Source organism: Papio anubis, chromosome 5 (assembly GCF_008728515.1).
Source record: "Papio anubis isolate 15944 chromosome 5, Panubis1.0, whole genome shotgun sequence".
In the NCBI taxonomy this organism is placed as follows: Eukaryota; Metazoa; Chordata; class Mammalia; order Primates; family Cercopithecidae; genus Papio; species Papio anubis.
The window spans coordinates 76580723-76597930 of record NC_044980.1 but is presented as its reverse complement, the minus strand read 5'-3'; the positions used below and the strand labels follow the sequence as shown (position 1 = coordinate 76597930).

General features: G+C 36.0%; 1 protein-coding gene across 4 annotated transcripts in view; it reads left to right on the top strand.

Annotated features, from left to right (window-relative positions):
* The window catches only part of HAPLN1 (hyaluronan and proteoglycan link protein 1), an 83583-nt gene that overhangs the window by 30535 nt on the left and 35840 nt on the right, over positions 1 to 17208 (top strand). Inside the window, exon 1 of one of the 4 annotated variants that reach the window (XM_021939532.2) lies at positions 13378 to 17194. The exons of the other annotated variants lie outside the window; for them this stretch is intronic. The gene's annotated coding sequence lies outside the window, so the exon portion shown is untranslated. Of the gene's footprint in view, positions 1 to 13377; positions 17195 to 17208 lie in introns of those variants that run through there. 4 annotated transcript variants of the gene reach the window in all.

The following is a 17208-nucleotide window of genomic DNA, read 5'->3' as shown; positions in this document are numbered from 1 at the left end:
TTTACTTGTTTAAGGTTGGATACTTCCTATCCCTACAAATACTACTATACATTGTTCAGAGATATGGTTAATGTACTTAGAAACAGTTTGATTCTTTCAGGTCACTCTTTTAAACTGTGTTAGGTGGCCCTAGAGCTGTCATAAGTTTAGTATTACTTTTACCTCCACTATTGAGTAAAGATTCTTCTTAAGATTTTAAACCTTCTCCAAGAATTATGAGGCTTTTTAGACTGCCTGTTGGAAACAGGTGCTATTGCCAGTGCTGGGTGCAGACTAATCCTTTAGGATCATTTTTTCCTTAGACTTGGATAGATTTCTCACACATATGCACTGGTCAGTCCTCAACTGAATGTTCTAGGAGAAAACTCTAAATATCCCAAGTTAAGTCTGCATCACTCTCTCCTTTCCTCTCATCTCTATTATTGTGGCTTGCAACCTCTAGGAACCGTCAATTTTCAGAACTCTTGGCTCTCATCGCCTCAACTCAAGTTTTTGAACAGGCTCTAGGTAGGTTCCTTCTTCCTGTACTGTATGAAAACTTTCTTTAGGCAATAAATTGGGACAATTATATGACTCACCTCATTTGTTTTCTATTAATCAGAAGTTACTGTTCTTTGCCTGATGTCTAATATCTTGAGTGTCTTTTTTTTCCCTGTATTATGTCCATTATCTTTTTAGTTGTTTAAGAAAGAAGGGTAAATGCTGCGCCTCTTATTTCATCTGGATCAGAAACAGAAGTCCTGGGTGGTTTTATTTTCATAGTTTTACTTTTCTTCATTTTTCTAGTTTCTCTAAAATAATACATGCATGCATATAAAACTTAATAAAAATACATGACTTATTTTAATAAAATACTCAGGATAGTATTAAAGGACTAGATTTAGTAATTGATCATAATGATATGCTTGAATATACAATAGTTATATAAATAGTTTTCAATGTCTTTAACAATATTGAAATTACGTCAGATATTTTTTTCCCTAAGGAAGAGAACATCAGGGGGTGCGCGGATTCATAAATTAGCAGATAAAAATGGAAAGGCCTTATTTGAAAAGAAAAATATGTGACTTTTTAAATATATAAACCCATTTAATAAACCATAGCATGTTACAATGAAATTTGTGAAAACAGTATTAACGTATCTCCACATATAAATTACCCCGAATCTTACTTATTCTAGATTCCAACATATTTCTCAAAGAATCGTTCATAAAACCTTTTAGTTCCCATTTACAGATGTTTCTCCCATGACCAAACAGCTAATTCTGTGGTTTAAATGCTCCACTTCAAATAACATCTTACACTTTCCCCAGTCTCAGAAATCCATCACACTACTAAAAAACCTGTTTCCACATCTGTAACTTTGGCTTTTATGATCGCCTTGGGTGGCTCGTTTTTCCTGGAATTTTCAAAGCCCAGATTATAAAACAATCTTTCTGAAAAAGGTATCTGAAATTAACTATTTTTTGCTCTGGTTGTTTGAAGGGGGGAAACAGTCTAGGGTATTTTCAGAATTTAACACTGCTGTTTGCATTATATCCAGCACAAATAGATATGACAGAGGAGTACTGATGCCAGGAATGTGTCCCACGTAGCCTTCCTATTTAAGTAAACTGAAGATTGCCTCCTCAATTAGTTGAAACTTCTGGGTGGTCTTCTAGAAAATAGCTCTTTGAAGAAAGCAGTGCACTAATAATACTGTAAATGTAAAATAACATTAGTTCTTTAGCTTTGAAGCTAAGAAAGAATGAATAGCAATTAGATATTTTGTTTGTTCATATACAATTTCCTATCTCTGACCTTTCAGAAGGAAAAATTCTATATAAATCCAAAGAAAAAAATTTAGGTTTATATATTCGGGCTTAGAATTAGCCAGTAATTTGGGTCATGTGTGTAAACTATCTGATTTGGTTACTTTTATAGGTGCATGCACACACACACACAACCTTCTATAGTAAAATAACTGTATAATAAATTTTAAATATCTGGGGATATGTAGTAAATAAAAAAACTCTCTCTTTCTGAGAAAATTGGCCATTATTTAACCTATTCTGCACATTTGATTTCACTTTCTAGTCTAAAATCACCCCGCATGTGCCCTTGATGTTATCACTCCACTGCAGCCTGCCTTAGGTAAAACAATAACGTTGTTGAAGTTGGTTTTGTGGGCACTCTAATTCCCTTCCAGAGACTCCTTTTTCCCTTGTATTCTTCTTGTCTGGGGAGTGAAAAAAAATTGTAGTTCAGTTATAAGGCCTTTTATTAATGAAAATGTTCATTTAGGTAGCTACCTATATTTCCAGGGAAACATAGGACAAGCCAGTAATATTAGTAATCTTCCTTATGCAAATGCCCATAACTTTGATTTTCATTAATACAAGAGCTATGTGTATGTAGCCATTTGACAAAGAGGACAGTCATTATTTAGGTGCTCAGCATATTCAACTTTGGTATTAGCTAAATCCACTGATCCATAACCCTCCTCGCCCCACTCTTCTGAACAGGAAGGATAGTCAAAATAATTTTATCATGAAAAATGGAAATTTCCTACAAACAGGAGCTTAATATTTGGGATTGATTGGCCAATGAACTGAGTAAATTTAAGTAAGGTAGACCATGTGCCTATTGTCGGCTTTGTGAATCCTCCAGGCAAGTTCATTCTAAATGGAATTTTGCCTATGCAAATACAATGCATGTACTAAGAATTGTACTTAAGCCTCAACACCGAGCCTTGAATTTAAGTTCCCATGGTTCTGCTCAGCCTCATCAAATATGGACCAAATGGTCATTGTTGGCAAATGAATATTGACATGGTCTTCAGTTTAGTTTTCTTTGTTTATGGCTTTATTAGAGGAATTTTTAGTAGCTCTTTCTCACTGTACATAGCAGAGGGTGATAGAAGAGTTCTTTTTCTGTCTACCGTTGCCCTGAATGCATCGTTTTCTAGAGTTATTGTGTCTTCTCTCTTCAGTCTCTATTAATGTCTTCCATTTAAATAAGCTTTCCTCAAATACCCATTCTCCTAAGTAAAAAAAAAAAAAAAAAAAAAAAAGAATCAAAAGCTGCATTTGGCAAATACTAGCACAGGAAATTTTCCAAAATTGTGAATGCCCACAAAAGAGGTCAACATCCATTTGCTTTTCATGTGCGTTTAATTATTGGAAAGAATTTGATTTGGCAATTACGCTAGTGTTTTGAAGCAACTTCATTTTACGATTGAGAATGAGGACTTCTTAAAGTGGGGACTGTGCCAGTCAGCTCATGCCAGATCTATTGTGGGTATTGAAAAGTTTAACATGTGAAGAGAACTAAATAGAGAATGGCAGGAGCTCTGCTGCTACATCGAGATATGTGGAGCCTGGTGCCTCATGAGAGGTAGCCAAAGTGGATGGTGTGTCAGTGATCACTGGGATGTCTCCTTGGACAAAATAGTTCCCCCATAACTAAAATGTACACTACAGAAAATAAACCTTTAAGTCAAAGGCATTAGTGGAGAAGCAAGAGAGTATCAGAAGACTAAAGGGAAAGAAAATGATGGTTTCAATGGGAGAGGGTCAGGAAGGAGCTAACACTTCGGTCTGACAAGAAATCCTGGAAGTGTATATGCATGAGTAGCTAGAAAGTCCTCGATACCAGAGTGTTCTAAAAAGAGAAAAGACAGAGATTGAGACAAAGGAAGCAATGGGCAGATGTGAAAGCAAATTTGCCTCATCCCAGTTGGCCTATTTTGTGTCATAGAAATTCTTGTCTATCCAATGCTTGTATCTTAAGAAAACCAAGAGAGTAAAAACAGCCTTTTGATGTTTCAGTATACGAACAATAACTCAGAATGTTCTATATAAATGCATTTCCAGTATTTAAATATTTTAACACCAAAGAGCAAAAATCAAAAGTATATTCCATCTTTCTGATACTCTCATTTTTCCCCCAATATATAAATGAAGGAATAGAATATGTCAAAACATTACAATTAACAGATATAACTTGCAAAATAGTTATGAAGAAATTTTTTCAGCATATGTGTTGGAGATACAAGGATTAATAATACAATGTGGACATTGCTCTCATCAAGTAAGTTGCATTCTAATTAGCAAAGTTGAGTATCTAATCACTTAGTGTGACACCAAATGCTGAGATTGAGATTTAAAGTGGTTATTCTTTGTTTAGATGCTATAATAGTGAGAAATATTTGGGGACACAGATTGCATTTTATGTACTTGCTCCTAAAACACTGTCGAATGAATGTTTTGAATATGATGCCAGCAAGTAGCTATTTATATTGTTTATGCATACGCCTGAACAGAAATTTATTCTCTTGCTGACAGGCTTATTTTGAAAAGACCTTCCTAAACTATCACTAGAAAATGCAAATTGTGGTCAAGAGGTTCCTAACTGAAGACTACTTTATTCTCCTCCATGAGAGGAATGGCAGATGTGTCCTTAGGCCATTCACTACATACTGAGAGAAGATTTGCCATTTTTTGCAGTTTTTATAAATTGATTTTGACTACGCCAGCACTGAAATTAAATGAATCATTTTCTTTTCCTTATTTCCTGTGGGTTTTGGGGAGGGGTTTGCTTTATAAATACCACTTGCTCTTCCTTATACCAGTTTTGTTTTACATATTTGTAATTTTTGAGGGCATTTCCTCTTGTTCTATATTCCAAAATACGTGTCACCTTCACTTTCAAACAGTCAGTTCCACCTATTAACTGCTGTTATTGTTGTTTATTTTTAACAACGGCATTTTTACAGAATGAAAATTCTTCCCTTGAAATTCAGGAATGAAAAAACAACACACCCTTCCAGATGTGGAGGAAATAAACTTCATCCTGCTCTTGAATTCCCTGAAATTTAAGTGATCTTCTTTTGTTTTCTGTCACTTTGCACTCCACCTGCTGTACTGTCTACTCCCACCCATTGGCCCAGCAGTGCGGATTTAGAGAACTTCCCTAAATTCACTTGCTGTCTCCAAAATGGCAGGTGGACGGCAGGTGCTGGGGGCTGGACGGTGAAGGGGATGAGGCATTTGTGTGTGTGTGCATTGAATTTGATGTATAACATTTTTAGTCAGCATTAACAGAATGAAGAGGTGGCATGGTTGTCTCTGAATTAGTTCATCACTAGAACATACTATCTGAAAACTAGCAACATTGATCCTTCTTACTTTATTGTTGCTATTCCTATTGCCAACTAAGATAAGAATGAACATATGTAGATTTCACTATTTTTGTCTCTCAGCCAAGACAAAGGAAGTTTCCATAAGCCCGGCAAGAAAGGACAAGCAGAATTCAGAAAGCCTCACTAGAACTGATTCTATTTGACAGGCTGGTCTTGTTCCCTCTTCTACCTTTTCACCTCTAGCAACAGCTGTTCATTGTTTTACCTGTCATAATTTTCTCTTTTTAAGACAGGTAGGCTAATTATGCCAGGAGTGGATCAAAGGGGACAATCCTTAAGCAAATTTTAAATCAGCACGTAGGAGGAAATGAGATTGGTAATTTGGCCTCAAGTCTTGACCTTTCCTTTGTTGTTTTTTTTTTCTATTTGCTACATTTTATATCTCTAATTGTTGTTTTGGCTCTGTCATTGGTGATAGTACAATTTCAAATAATCTCCAGTGTGCCAGGGTAGAGAAATGGAGTAGGAAATGATGGTGAAAATAAAAAACCCATATGCTTTATGTTCTCCTACAAATGGACTTCAAGAACTTGTGTGGAAATAATTGCAAGAAAGTATAGATAGTCATATGTTCTTGGCCAAAAATGGCCCTTTTCTATCAGAGTACATTATTCTCTTCAAATAAGCAGCACATATTTGGAAGATTTGCCCTTGACAAGTTCAGATCGAGGCACCGACAAGAGAGAAAAGGTCACACCAATCAACTCCAATAATGGAGTAACTGAATTCCCTTAGTAAATACTTCAGATAATTCCAGTTACCTCTAGTTCACGCTCATATACAGCTATGTTTAGAACTACAGAAATGCCAGTCTCCTTATTCATTCATTGAACACTCACTGAAAACTCAAGATTAAGACTAATAAATCCAGGAGTATAAAGACTAATAAAATGTGGTCCTTGTCCTCAGGAAGTTTACACTTTTGTAACATTAGCATGGGGTCAAACTGTTTTAGATGCTTCATTAATAGTTTGAAAATCAAATGATTTTTTTACATTTGTATGAAATGTGATGATTTAGTCAATAAGTTGTGTGTGTGTGTGTGTGTGTGTGTGTGATGTCTAATATCTAGAAGTCTTCCGCATATGGTTGTACAGGTTGTGTACTGAACAATATCTAGAAGTCTGCAGCATATGGTTGCGCAGGTTGTATACTGTATAATTCTGGGGGCTTCCATCTATCCTGCAGTGTGCAGTGCAAAGTCATAGATGCATACATAGCATCCCTGAGCTTCTACTGTGTGTCAGAGGACATAGCGATAAACATAGTTTCTACCTTCTTGGAGCTTGCATTCTAGTAGTTATACATGCAGACAATGAGCTGGCTTCTGCTATCAAATCCCATACCATTTTTCCAGTACCATTTTAAAGTATGTGGCTTGACAATCTTTTGATATAACCCATTATGAAAATGGGTATTAGATGTATAAATGATTACACTGATCATTGAATTTATAACAATAGCTATGTTAGTATACCCTTACTAAAGAATAAGTGAGAATCTAGTAGCTAAAGGCTAACCCATTGTATTTTGAAATCTTTACATTTTATTTCTTTAAAAAATGGAAAGTCTTTTAAAAGTGTGTTCCACATGCATCTTCCCTAGTAAACAGAGTATGCATGGCAGATTGAGAAGATCCCTCTTTGTACTGTGTACTTTGTACACAGTTATATCTTCTTATGAGGTATGTAAAGGTAAGGTAAGTAACCTGCAGTGGTGTCGCACTGGTTAGAAGGCCTGATTGCACTAGGGAAAGTTCTCATTAATTTTATGTTCAAGGCTTTTTTGTCTTGCCCCTGACTCCCTGTCCAATCTCACCTCCAGCCACTCTACTATAATCACCCCACTCTCCAATTACACGAGCTCCGTGCAGTCACACAAGCAGGCCAAGCTCCCTCACAGTTCATTTGATTAAGCAGCAAACCCTTCCCCTCTTCTCTATCTCCTCATTGTCTTTCAGTACAGTTGAACGATCACCTTTCTGAAACAGTTTATATATCCCGCCAGCCAGGCTGGGTTAGGTGCCTGCTGAGTCTCCCACTCTGCACAGTTTTAGTGGACACCATTCCGACTGCATGCTGGAGAGCCCCTCCTCTTTTCCCAATAGTATCCTGACTATGCCTCTATGTACTTGCCACCCTGTTCTTTTATATTGCTTCCCAACCTCTCTTGAGGGTAACTGCTTTGGGATCTGAAGCTGAGCCTTATTTCTACTTGCCAGGTATAAGATGGATTCTCAATGGATAATTGTTTGAATGACAGCTTCATATGGCACAGCACATAATTTAGGCACCCCTGAGATATATAAGGCTGGAATTTCTCTCTTTGGATATGCTCAGATTGTTTACTTGCATATCTGGTGGGTTTTTTTCCCTATTGTAATGCCTATCCTTCAAGTCATTGCTCCCATTCTCAAGGGACGTGCTGCTGGTCTCTTCGTAGATGTTCATTACCACTAAAAAACACTACTCCTTGGCCTCTTTTCAGTTGCTATCTTCCTCCTCCTTCTGCCCCCTCCTCCTCCCCGCACTCTGCTTCTCCCTCTTTGTTTTGTTCCTGTTCTTTTCTGTTTGCTTCTCGGCAGTAGGGAGCCTGTTTTTTAAACAATTGCCTGCTGAGAATGCACACTTTTAGAAGTCCATCTCAGATCTACGTTATATTTCCCATGACATTTATATGGTCAGTATTCTCTCAGTATTTGCAGTACTGTGCTCACTAAGACTTATTTTGAGGTGTGCAGTTATTACTAACCTCTAAGGGTGATGACTGGCAGCTGTGTATGTGAGGTTTTTCTACAATTTTAAAATAGCAGTTCCTTTCTGAAGTGCATAATGTCACCACTTCCCTTGCTTTCCAGGTTCTGTATTTTTAGGATTACACTTCATCATCCAGATCTAAATGTATCTGTGTATCTGCTAAAGTTAATGAGGTATAAGAGATTATTCAAAGGTCACATTATCCTCAACTGCAGGCACATTATCCTCAACTGTCATTTGTCGGACACTGATGAGAATTTGAGTCTTTTATGTAATTGCTCATGGCACTACCATGGCTTTCTATGAAAATTATGGAAGAGAGAAGCTTAGTTCTTTGTAGCTGCTCATTTCCTCTTAACTTTGTTAGTACTCACCCAGGAACCCTGCCACCTCTACACTGCCCTCACTGCTATAATACTTCACAAAACCATGAGCACGTTTGAAATGGAAACAACCTTGGGGAACTTTGTATTGGTAACTGTAATGATGGGAATTTGGAGGCCAGGTTGAAAGGGAGGATCTGTGAGAGAGGTGTGGAGCTGATAATTTTGTAGTATTTAGAATAATGTAAAACCCGAGACTTTTTATACCCAGCTTCCCTCATTCTTAGGACAATAGTGCCCATATTGTTACGTATTTTGCTCATCTATGATTATTTAGTTCTGAGTCAATGGCAAGCTTTTATACTTACGTGAAAGTTTTAAATGCCATTGTTCTTCGTAAAAGAAAGCTACAAATTATGTAGATATTTTTGAAGTCTTGAGTAGTAGTTTCTAGCTAAAATTCCATGCCTATGAAGAAATTTGGTTAAATGATTTCATGTGTTTTCAGGACGAACAAATTCCTGAGCCAAAGAAGCTGTAAATGAGAATTACTTAGTTTTAAAAGCTTAAAAAACACCTTCAAAGATCACTATAATTTAAAAACCTATTAGGATGAATTATTGAGCTATATCCTGCATCACAAAGCCAATTTGGAAACTCAATTTAATGAGCTTAGTTGTCAATATTTGCTAAATTAATTGGAAGATATTGTATTTTCCCTTTTTTGAGCTGTGTAGACACAGCCCTTTTGGCTAGAACACACTTTGTTACTTATAAACCAATGAACTGAATTCTGATGAGGTCATGTTTTGACGTAGGATGGGGACAAATAGTAAACTTTCTTAAGGATTTTGGAAGATACATGAAAAGAGGCACCCAACAGAGATGAGGACTGACTGCATGAAGTACATTGGAGAGAACAGACGTTTCTGCTGCTAACAACTATTAATATATTATTTTTATTTTTATTATGAATTAGTATAACTAGGTACCACAGTAAATCAATGATCATAAAACTTTTCATTGTATGTAGTCAAAAATCAGAGTTGACCCATATTTTAAAATCTTTCTATGCCTTCTCAGAGTCTGGTCATCATTTAAAATATCTGTGAGTTGCCTGATTCTTGTTGTTTATTAACTACTTTAGAATGACACATGGGATGCAGTGGTGAGCTTAGTGTTTTTGCAATATGTAGAGAAATTGTTACTGCCACATTTGTGATGGCACCAAAGCTGTTATGTAGATGTTTTGCAGTTGTATTTTTAGATCCAATGTTAATATAATGTTTAACTGAGAGCTGTTGAAATTTTGAACTTTTAAAGAGATTAAAAATTGTAATGAAATTGAGTCTTAAAATATTGTTTTGTTGTCTCAATTAGAAACACTTTCAAATGCATTTAGTTGAAACTGATGTAATGATCAATTTTCTACCTGTATAAACCCTAGTGCTAGAAATCTTATTTTAAAAACTCTTGTTTCAAATTATAAAACCTATAACTAAGAGGTTTGTATTCATTTAGTTGTGTGCATAAGAGCACAAGAGTCTAAACTCATTTTTATATAACCTACATTTAAAAGCCGTCCTAAAAATTCTAAATTCTAAATTTCCTCCACTGCGCCTGGCCAATTCTAAATTTCCTAAAAATTCTCAATTTTATTTGTACATTATAATATGAAGAGGAGAGTTATTCTATATATTTCAAATGATGTATAGCGTGGGCAAATAAGGAGACCTCCTCTCTACAAAAAGTCAAAAATCATCCTGGTGCAGTGGCACGTGACGGTGGTCCCAGCTATTTGGAGAGCTGAGGTGAAAGAATCACTTGAGCCCAGGAGGTCGAGGTTGCAGTGAGCTGTGATCACACCATTGCACTCCAGCCTTGGTGACAGAGACAGACCTTGTCTCAAATAATTAATTAATTAATTAAAATAAAATGATGTAAAAGAATAATTTTAAATGAAAGTTGTTTTGTTTTTGTCCATTTTTTATTTGTGCTTGATAAGAAACAATGAGATAGCAATCTAAGCTGTTGATAATTCCCCGAACATTCCTTTAGAGTGTTCCAGACAAAATTATACATAATTGGTTACAAGGGGCCTTCTGATCAATTTAAAATGCCTCTGTTTAGGTTCATTCTATTTAAATTCAAATTCACTAGGGAATAAGTCATGTATACCTTTGTAAAGTCCTTAATTTAGTGCCAAATTCTTTGTCAATGTTCAAAATTCATTTACTATTACTGACCATAATAATGAGTCGTTTGATTTTACACATTAAGAAAAATATTTTCAAGGTCGAACTTTATGTTATTTAATACAATGCTTTGTTATTGATCAGATTTTTGATCATAGAATCAAGAATGAGTGAATCTATAAAATGATATCTTTCCTATATGAGTATGTCTAACAAGCATATCCATTAAAGAGTATTTATTATAAAGCAAATATACCATGGTAGCATTTAACATATTAAGCCACAAAGAAATTATGAGTTAGCATGAGAAGTGGCAACATTACTTATTTATATTCTGACAGATTTAATTGTCTTTTAAGAATTGTTCATGAAGTAATTTTATTTTTGATGATCTTTATGTACAATGATAGAACATAGATGTTTTCTACTGCAGCCTATGGAGGATGCATTTTTAATAGCATCACAATGTAATATTCATATTGGTTGTCTAGTTTTTAGTGTTCTTTGGTAAAATTATGATTTTAGGGCATAAAAAATAGGATCAGTTTTTCAGAGATAAACACAGGGGAAGATAAGGGGTTTATTTCCTTTTAATGTCACCATCATCATCAAAATGTATTGCTTAATATTTATTTATTGACTTCCTCTACTATCTGGTCCAGAAACAGGCTATTAATTATGGAACACACGCCCATAAAAACCTATATGAAATCTCATGTAACTGAAAAATTTTTTAGTAGATAGTGAGAATACCTACAGAAACATGCTAAATATTATCTATAGGTATTCTAGACTTTTAGTTACTCAGAGACAAGAAATACGTGATCCCTACATTTATTAATATATCTGTGTACTACTTTCCCCATATATCCTAAATATTTGCTTAAAGGCTGTGGACATGAACATTATAAACACAAAATACGACGTGTGCTTTTGCTCAGATAGGACTTTTATATTTGTTTTAGAAAATCAATAAATAAACAAAACAACTGCAGAATCCACTTAAAAAGCTGGTTTTGGAGAAGTCTAACCCCCATCTCAAGGATTATCTAAAGCAGGTTCTAAGGGGCCAGTGAGCAGCCTGAGCAAATGCACTTCGATTAGGTGAAAAGGTGCTGAGTTTGTCTCAAACTCTGTCAATATTCTCTGAGAGAGAGCTAGCAAAGAGCAACAGCCAAAAACAGGAAGTAAATTGAATTGCTACTTAAACAAGCATTATTGATATTATCCCTTTAAAAATCCATGAATTAAAAAAAATAAAAATAAAAAAAATAAAAATAAAAATCCATGAATTTATTTGCTAATGAGGACAGTCCTAAAATGCAACATAAGTAGAATATACAATCTGATATCTCCAGTAAGAAAAAATTAAATCATAATCGTAACAACTAACATGGAGCTTGAACATTTGGCGTCAACTCTTTTAATTGACAGATAAAAAATACTTGACCTTAAAGCAGTTGAATCACTTATTCAAGGGTCACACAGCTAAAAAGGGGTAGATGAAGAAATGAAACTAAATTCTACTTTTCCTCCGTTGTACCCATTGCCGTATTTCCCCAACTCCCCAGGATAGCTCCACTTTACATGTTACTGTTTTACTAGTATAGTTGTAAGTAGTTATCCTACTTACTCTGTGCCTGGTTCGATGATAAATAATCCTACGACCACATCAAATATCAAATAATGTAATAAATATGAAATATAGGGAAAAGAGAAAAGAATAAATTATGTAACAGTGGGTGAGAAAGATTTGGAGGTGATGAATGGATAAATAAAAGCAAGAAAGTAAAACAGAAAAAGCTTAGAAAGAGAATAAAAAATTTGGAGGAAAAACAGGATAGAAATAGGCTGATTTCAAAACATGGAGGAGAAAATGGAATATAAATTATTTGTACATTTAAGAATGCAGGTTTCCGAGTCATGAGGATCCTAGGTTCAGCCTCCCATGTTTTATACGCATGGTACAAATTCATGATTAAGTGAGATTTCTGAGATCTTTAATTAGAAAAGAAACCACAAGTAAATTGTGGAAACATCCACAGCTAAGTGATACTCCAAAAAGCAGTCATTTTAAATGATTTGCTCTAAATCTAAGCAGTTTCTATGCAAGTGGCTAAGGTATACTTGGAGATTCCTTTAGCAGTAACTTCAGGCATTGGCAAGCCTAATAAATATTAAACTGAAATATATGTCCTTATATCACTCAAATATGGTGGTATATATTGCCCCCATAAAAAACTGGGAAGTCTATGGTTGACTTGCTCATTTCTGTTTCTGCCACTGAATCTTTTTCTCCATACCCTGCCAAATCTTCGTAAGAAAAACTTGACATTAAACTCCATAACAAATATTGCTCATAGAGAAGCCATGTTAAGAAGTTCTTGGATCTGAGAATTGTAGTTCAGTATTCATTTTGTTGTGACATTTCATTTCTTCAAACTTAGAGGCAATCTGCCAAATATTCACCATTTATTATACATTTGCTACTTTTTTATTGCCCTTCCTTTGATTTTTGAGTGACCTTTTCTTCCTCTTAATTGTCCTCTCTTAAAATCTCCTCTACCTTCTTCCTCTTTTCTACTCCATTTCCACCCACTTTCTACCCTTTGATAATTGAGCCCATAAGAGCAGTGTATTGGCTTCAGAGAAGAGCAGTGGGCCCAGAGTGATGCTTTGAGGGACCTGCACTGCCAGTCCTGCTGAAATCATCCAAAGTCCACAGCCAGTGTTAGATATTTCCGAGACCATCAGTAAAATGACAATTATCCTAACCTTACAGGAAATAAACCATGGCAAATAATAGTTTATAATGACAAATATATTGTTTAAATTGTTAACCATTTGTGGATGAGAATCGTTCTGATTATACATTTTTCGCCTTAATTCTTACAAATGTAGCAACAATATAGTTTGTAAAATAAAAGGAAAATACTCAGCCATCTGCCTATTATTTTTAGAAAATGACTAATATGTTATATGCATTCCTTTCCAGTGTTTTAAAGTAACATTTTTAATTACAACACACACACACACACACACACACACACGCACTGTAGATAAAAAGAAAAATGAGGAAAAGTAGAGAGAGGAAAAATGAACATAAGCATGGCGTTATTTCCAAGAATTGGGAAGTCTCAGCTCAAACCCACACCCAGAAGAAGAACGCCCAGTAATCTTAAAAACTTAGACCAGTGGGTCTCAAATTTGAGCAGGCATCAGGATCACTGAGGGGGAAGGAGACTGCTAAATACTGATGGCTGGGCCCCACCCCCAGAGTTTCTGATTCAGTGTATCAGGGGACCAAGAATTTCCATTTTCTAGCAGTTTCCAAGTGCTGCTGCTGCTGCTGGGAAGTGACTCCTGAACTCATTCCAAATAGCAGATTTATGGGAGGATTTCATCTGTCTCTGAGATGGAGATGTCCTTGATTTGCTATTTTTCTTACATTTATCCATAACAATCAATCAAGTTTGAGGCAGTCCTTACCAACTTAATAACAATACCTTAGTATTTGTGATTTGTATACTTGTTCAAGAATACTTTTAAACCAGGGACACGTTGTCATTATTTCTATTTTGTAGGTGAAGAAATTGAGACCTGATGTACTGGTTGTGAGATCTGGAATAGAGCTCACTTTTCTTCCTTCTGATCTATGATTTTTCCCAGCTTGTCAGGTTGCCAAAGGATCATGCCCAGGGTAAGGGAACAACAGGTTGCCCATGTCCAGACTGAAAGCTCACCACAATGAAAAGGTCTTGGCTGGACATCCAGTACATGGCATCAGAAAAGCTTTTAAGCTGACTTGGTAGCTTGAACTTTCACAGAACTATGCAATATGACAAGGAAAATTCAAGCTTGCAAGAAGCATTAAAGCGGTTGCAAGACTGGCTAGGAGAGAGCCGACAGCACTCATCAGGGGACCTGGGACAATGATAATGGTAGTTGGGAATGCATCTCTGGGGTCACACTGCCCAGATTACCAGCTCCTTGCTGTACATGCTGCGTACGTCACCACCCTAAGACTCCACTTCTAGAACTGCAAAATGTGTCTAACAACATACTTACCTCAACTGAGTTTTTCTGAGAAATAGCAGTTCAGGAAATACATAGTGTTAGCTCTCAAGGCACATGAAGTAGCACACATGCCTTTCATTTGCTTTTATCTCCACATTACCTAACATGATCATGATAATGATAATGTAGTAGACACTTAAGAAATAGCAGTTGACCATCTTGGTATTAGACTGTTGATACTAGTATGTCTGCATTTCTATCAAACTATTACTCTTTCACATTGGATAAGATATATTGCTTCCAAATCGTTGTTCGATTATCAAGAAAGCAGGACTGTAAAATTACATTCCTATCATCTGTCTTTGACTATGAACATAGACATTTCAGTTTGGATTCATCTTGTAGCTGGCTGCTTGAGCATCAGGGTTTGTAAGGCTGTGAAAGGAGACCTTCAATATGTGAATTGCAGGTGAACTGAGAGCACTCATTCAGTAGCTGATAATAGCTGGTTGTGTAAAAGTCCCCCAGATTGTCTAAATTTTAGCTCATATAAAAACATGCAAATTTTTACCTAATATACCTAGACATTGAGAGGAGGCATGATTACAAAATGCAAATAAGTAGGACTCGGATTTATTCACTCACATGACCACCTACTATGCCTGAGCTGTCCTTTTCTACTGGGACCAGCACACAGAACCCTGGCACAGCCCTTGACTTCAATGACCTCAGTCTGGTGTGGAGCACCTTGTTTTGTATATCTGATGGCTCAGACACCTGAAGACTGGAACCCTAAAGTATACTTTTCTGGTTTCCTGTCTACTGGTGAGATGGTTGTTGTGCTTGCCAGGGTAGCAAAGATAATTTCCATTCTCACCTCCCTGGATTGCATTGATGCCAGCACAGGGTACTCCAAAGTATTCACTGATAGAGGCCTCTAATCACAAACTACTGCACATGTCCAACGTACTTGAATTTTTCAAAGATGGTATGTATCTATCTTTCTGTGTATCTCTGTGTATGTGTGTCTGCATTTCTATCAAACTATTACTCTTTCACATTGGATAAGGTATATTGCTTCCAAATCTTTATTCGATTTGGTTTTATCAAGACTTTGTCACGGTACCAGAGTGTTATAATTAATGAGGCAGGGCAAATCATGTTAAGAAAAATACCACCTGACTGCCTTCTCAATATGTAAGCCTTGGGAAAAATGTGTATGTTCATACATAGCACAAGTCAAAGTTTTAAGATCATAGTAGTTGTAAGTTTAAAAGCTTGAATTTAAAAAGGCAACAAAAGAAATAATAAATTAAATTTGCTTGAAGGCAAATATGGACTTTGCCACTTACTAGATGTGTACCTTCCAGCAAGATTACTGTGTGTATCCCAAGAAATGGAAATATTTGTCTCACATTATTGTTTTAAGGAATCCATGAGCCATTGCAGACAAAATGATGCCCATAGTGCTGGCGAGCAGTAGACATTCCATGAAAAGTGTTTTTATCCTTGTTTATTCCCTGGACTCCCTCACAAGCACTCAAGATGTTTGCAATTTTAAATTAGGTTGTTGGATGGTCAGTACTTTAACGCATTGGAATGGACCCTTAGTAGTATAATTTTAAATACTATGGTATGGAATTAAAGGAGATATATAGACAGATGTGTCATATTTTTTTAAATGAATGAAATTCAAGGTGGCTGCAGTGGTAGGATGCACAACTCTAACCTAGTGTGTGTATCATATGCACCTTCCTATAAATTACACTACACATGACCACACTAATGCGAACATTAATTTAGCAAACTCTCCACTTTTGCTCATCTTGACTCCTCATCTAGAATGTCTCCTGTGTTTGATCATTAAATTATACACCTTCTTTATACCCTCTCCTCCACAGCACCCCCTTCTCTGATTCCTGTAAACAAGCAGAGAGCACATCACACCTCTAGTACTGTTTGTCTATTGTTTCATATTTGTGTTTACAGTTATCTCAATTATATTCCAAATTCCAAAAGGCCACCTTTATATTTGTTCACCCAAAGCACAATCCTGGGCTGAAAATAGGTAACATCTTAAACTGTAATTTTTTGGACAAAAGTTAGTGACTACAAACCACCAACAACAACAACAACAAAAAAATAAGCATTTCAAAAAAGTCCTTAGAGGAAAAAGAAAGTGAACTTCTGAAAATAAGATTAGTAAATCAGGTAGAATTTTGAAGGTAACATTCTTGGTTTCCTGGGCAAAAAAAAATTCGCAATTTGTTTGCTTATCTACCATCTTCTTTCTGTGATATAATGAAGAAAAAGAAAGGATTTAAAGCACACGTGAAAGACTAAAGCCATCAGCTTCACAGTAGTGCAAATCTTCACAGGGGAAAATGCAGAGATGTGTTTCAGTCTCAGAAGAGACTTGGAGAACTTCTGTGAATAAGTGAATTCGGTTCTGGAGTAGAGGCTCTCCTACAAGGACCTCCAGGAACAGACTCAGAGCTCTTTAATAAGTATTCCAGGCAGTCAGGCTTTCTTGGAAAAAACAAATTAGTGTGAGAAGCCAGTACTGTGCAATTTCAGTTTTAAAAATAGCCAGTATTGTTAAGGCTGCTGTGTGCATGAGAGAAAAAGAAGGTCCTTGTTAATTTTCATGTCGGCTTCCACATTAAAACAGAGAAGCTCCACTGAAATTCTTGCCTGGCCAAATACTGCAAAGGTTATAAGGTTCGTATCAATTA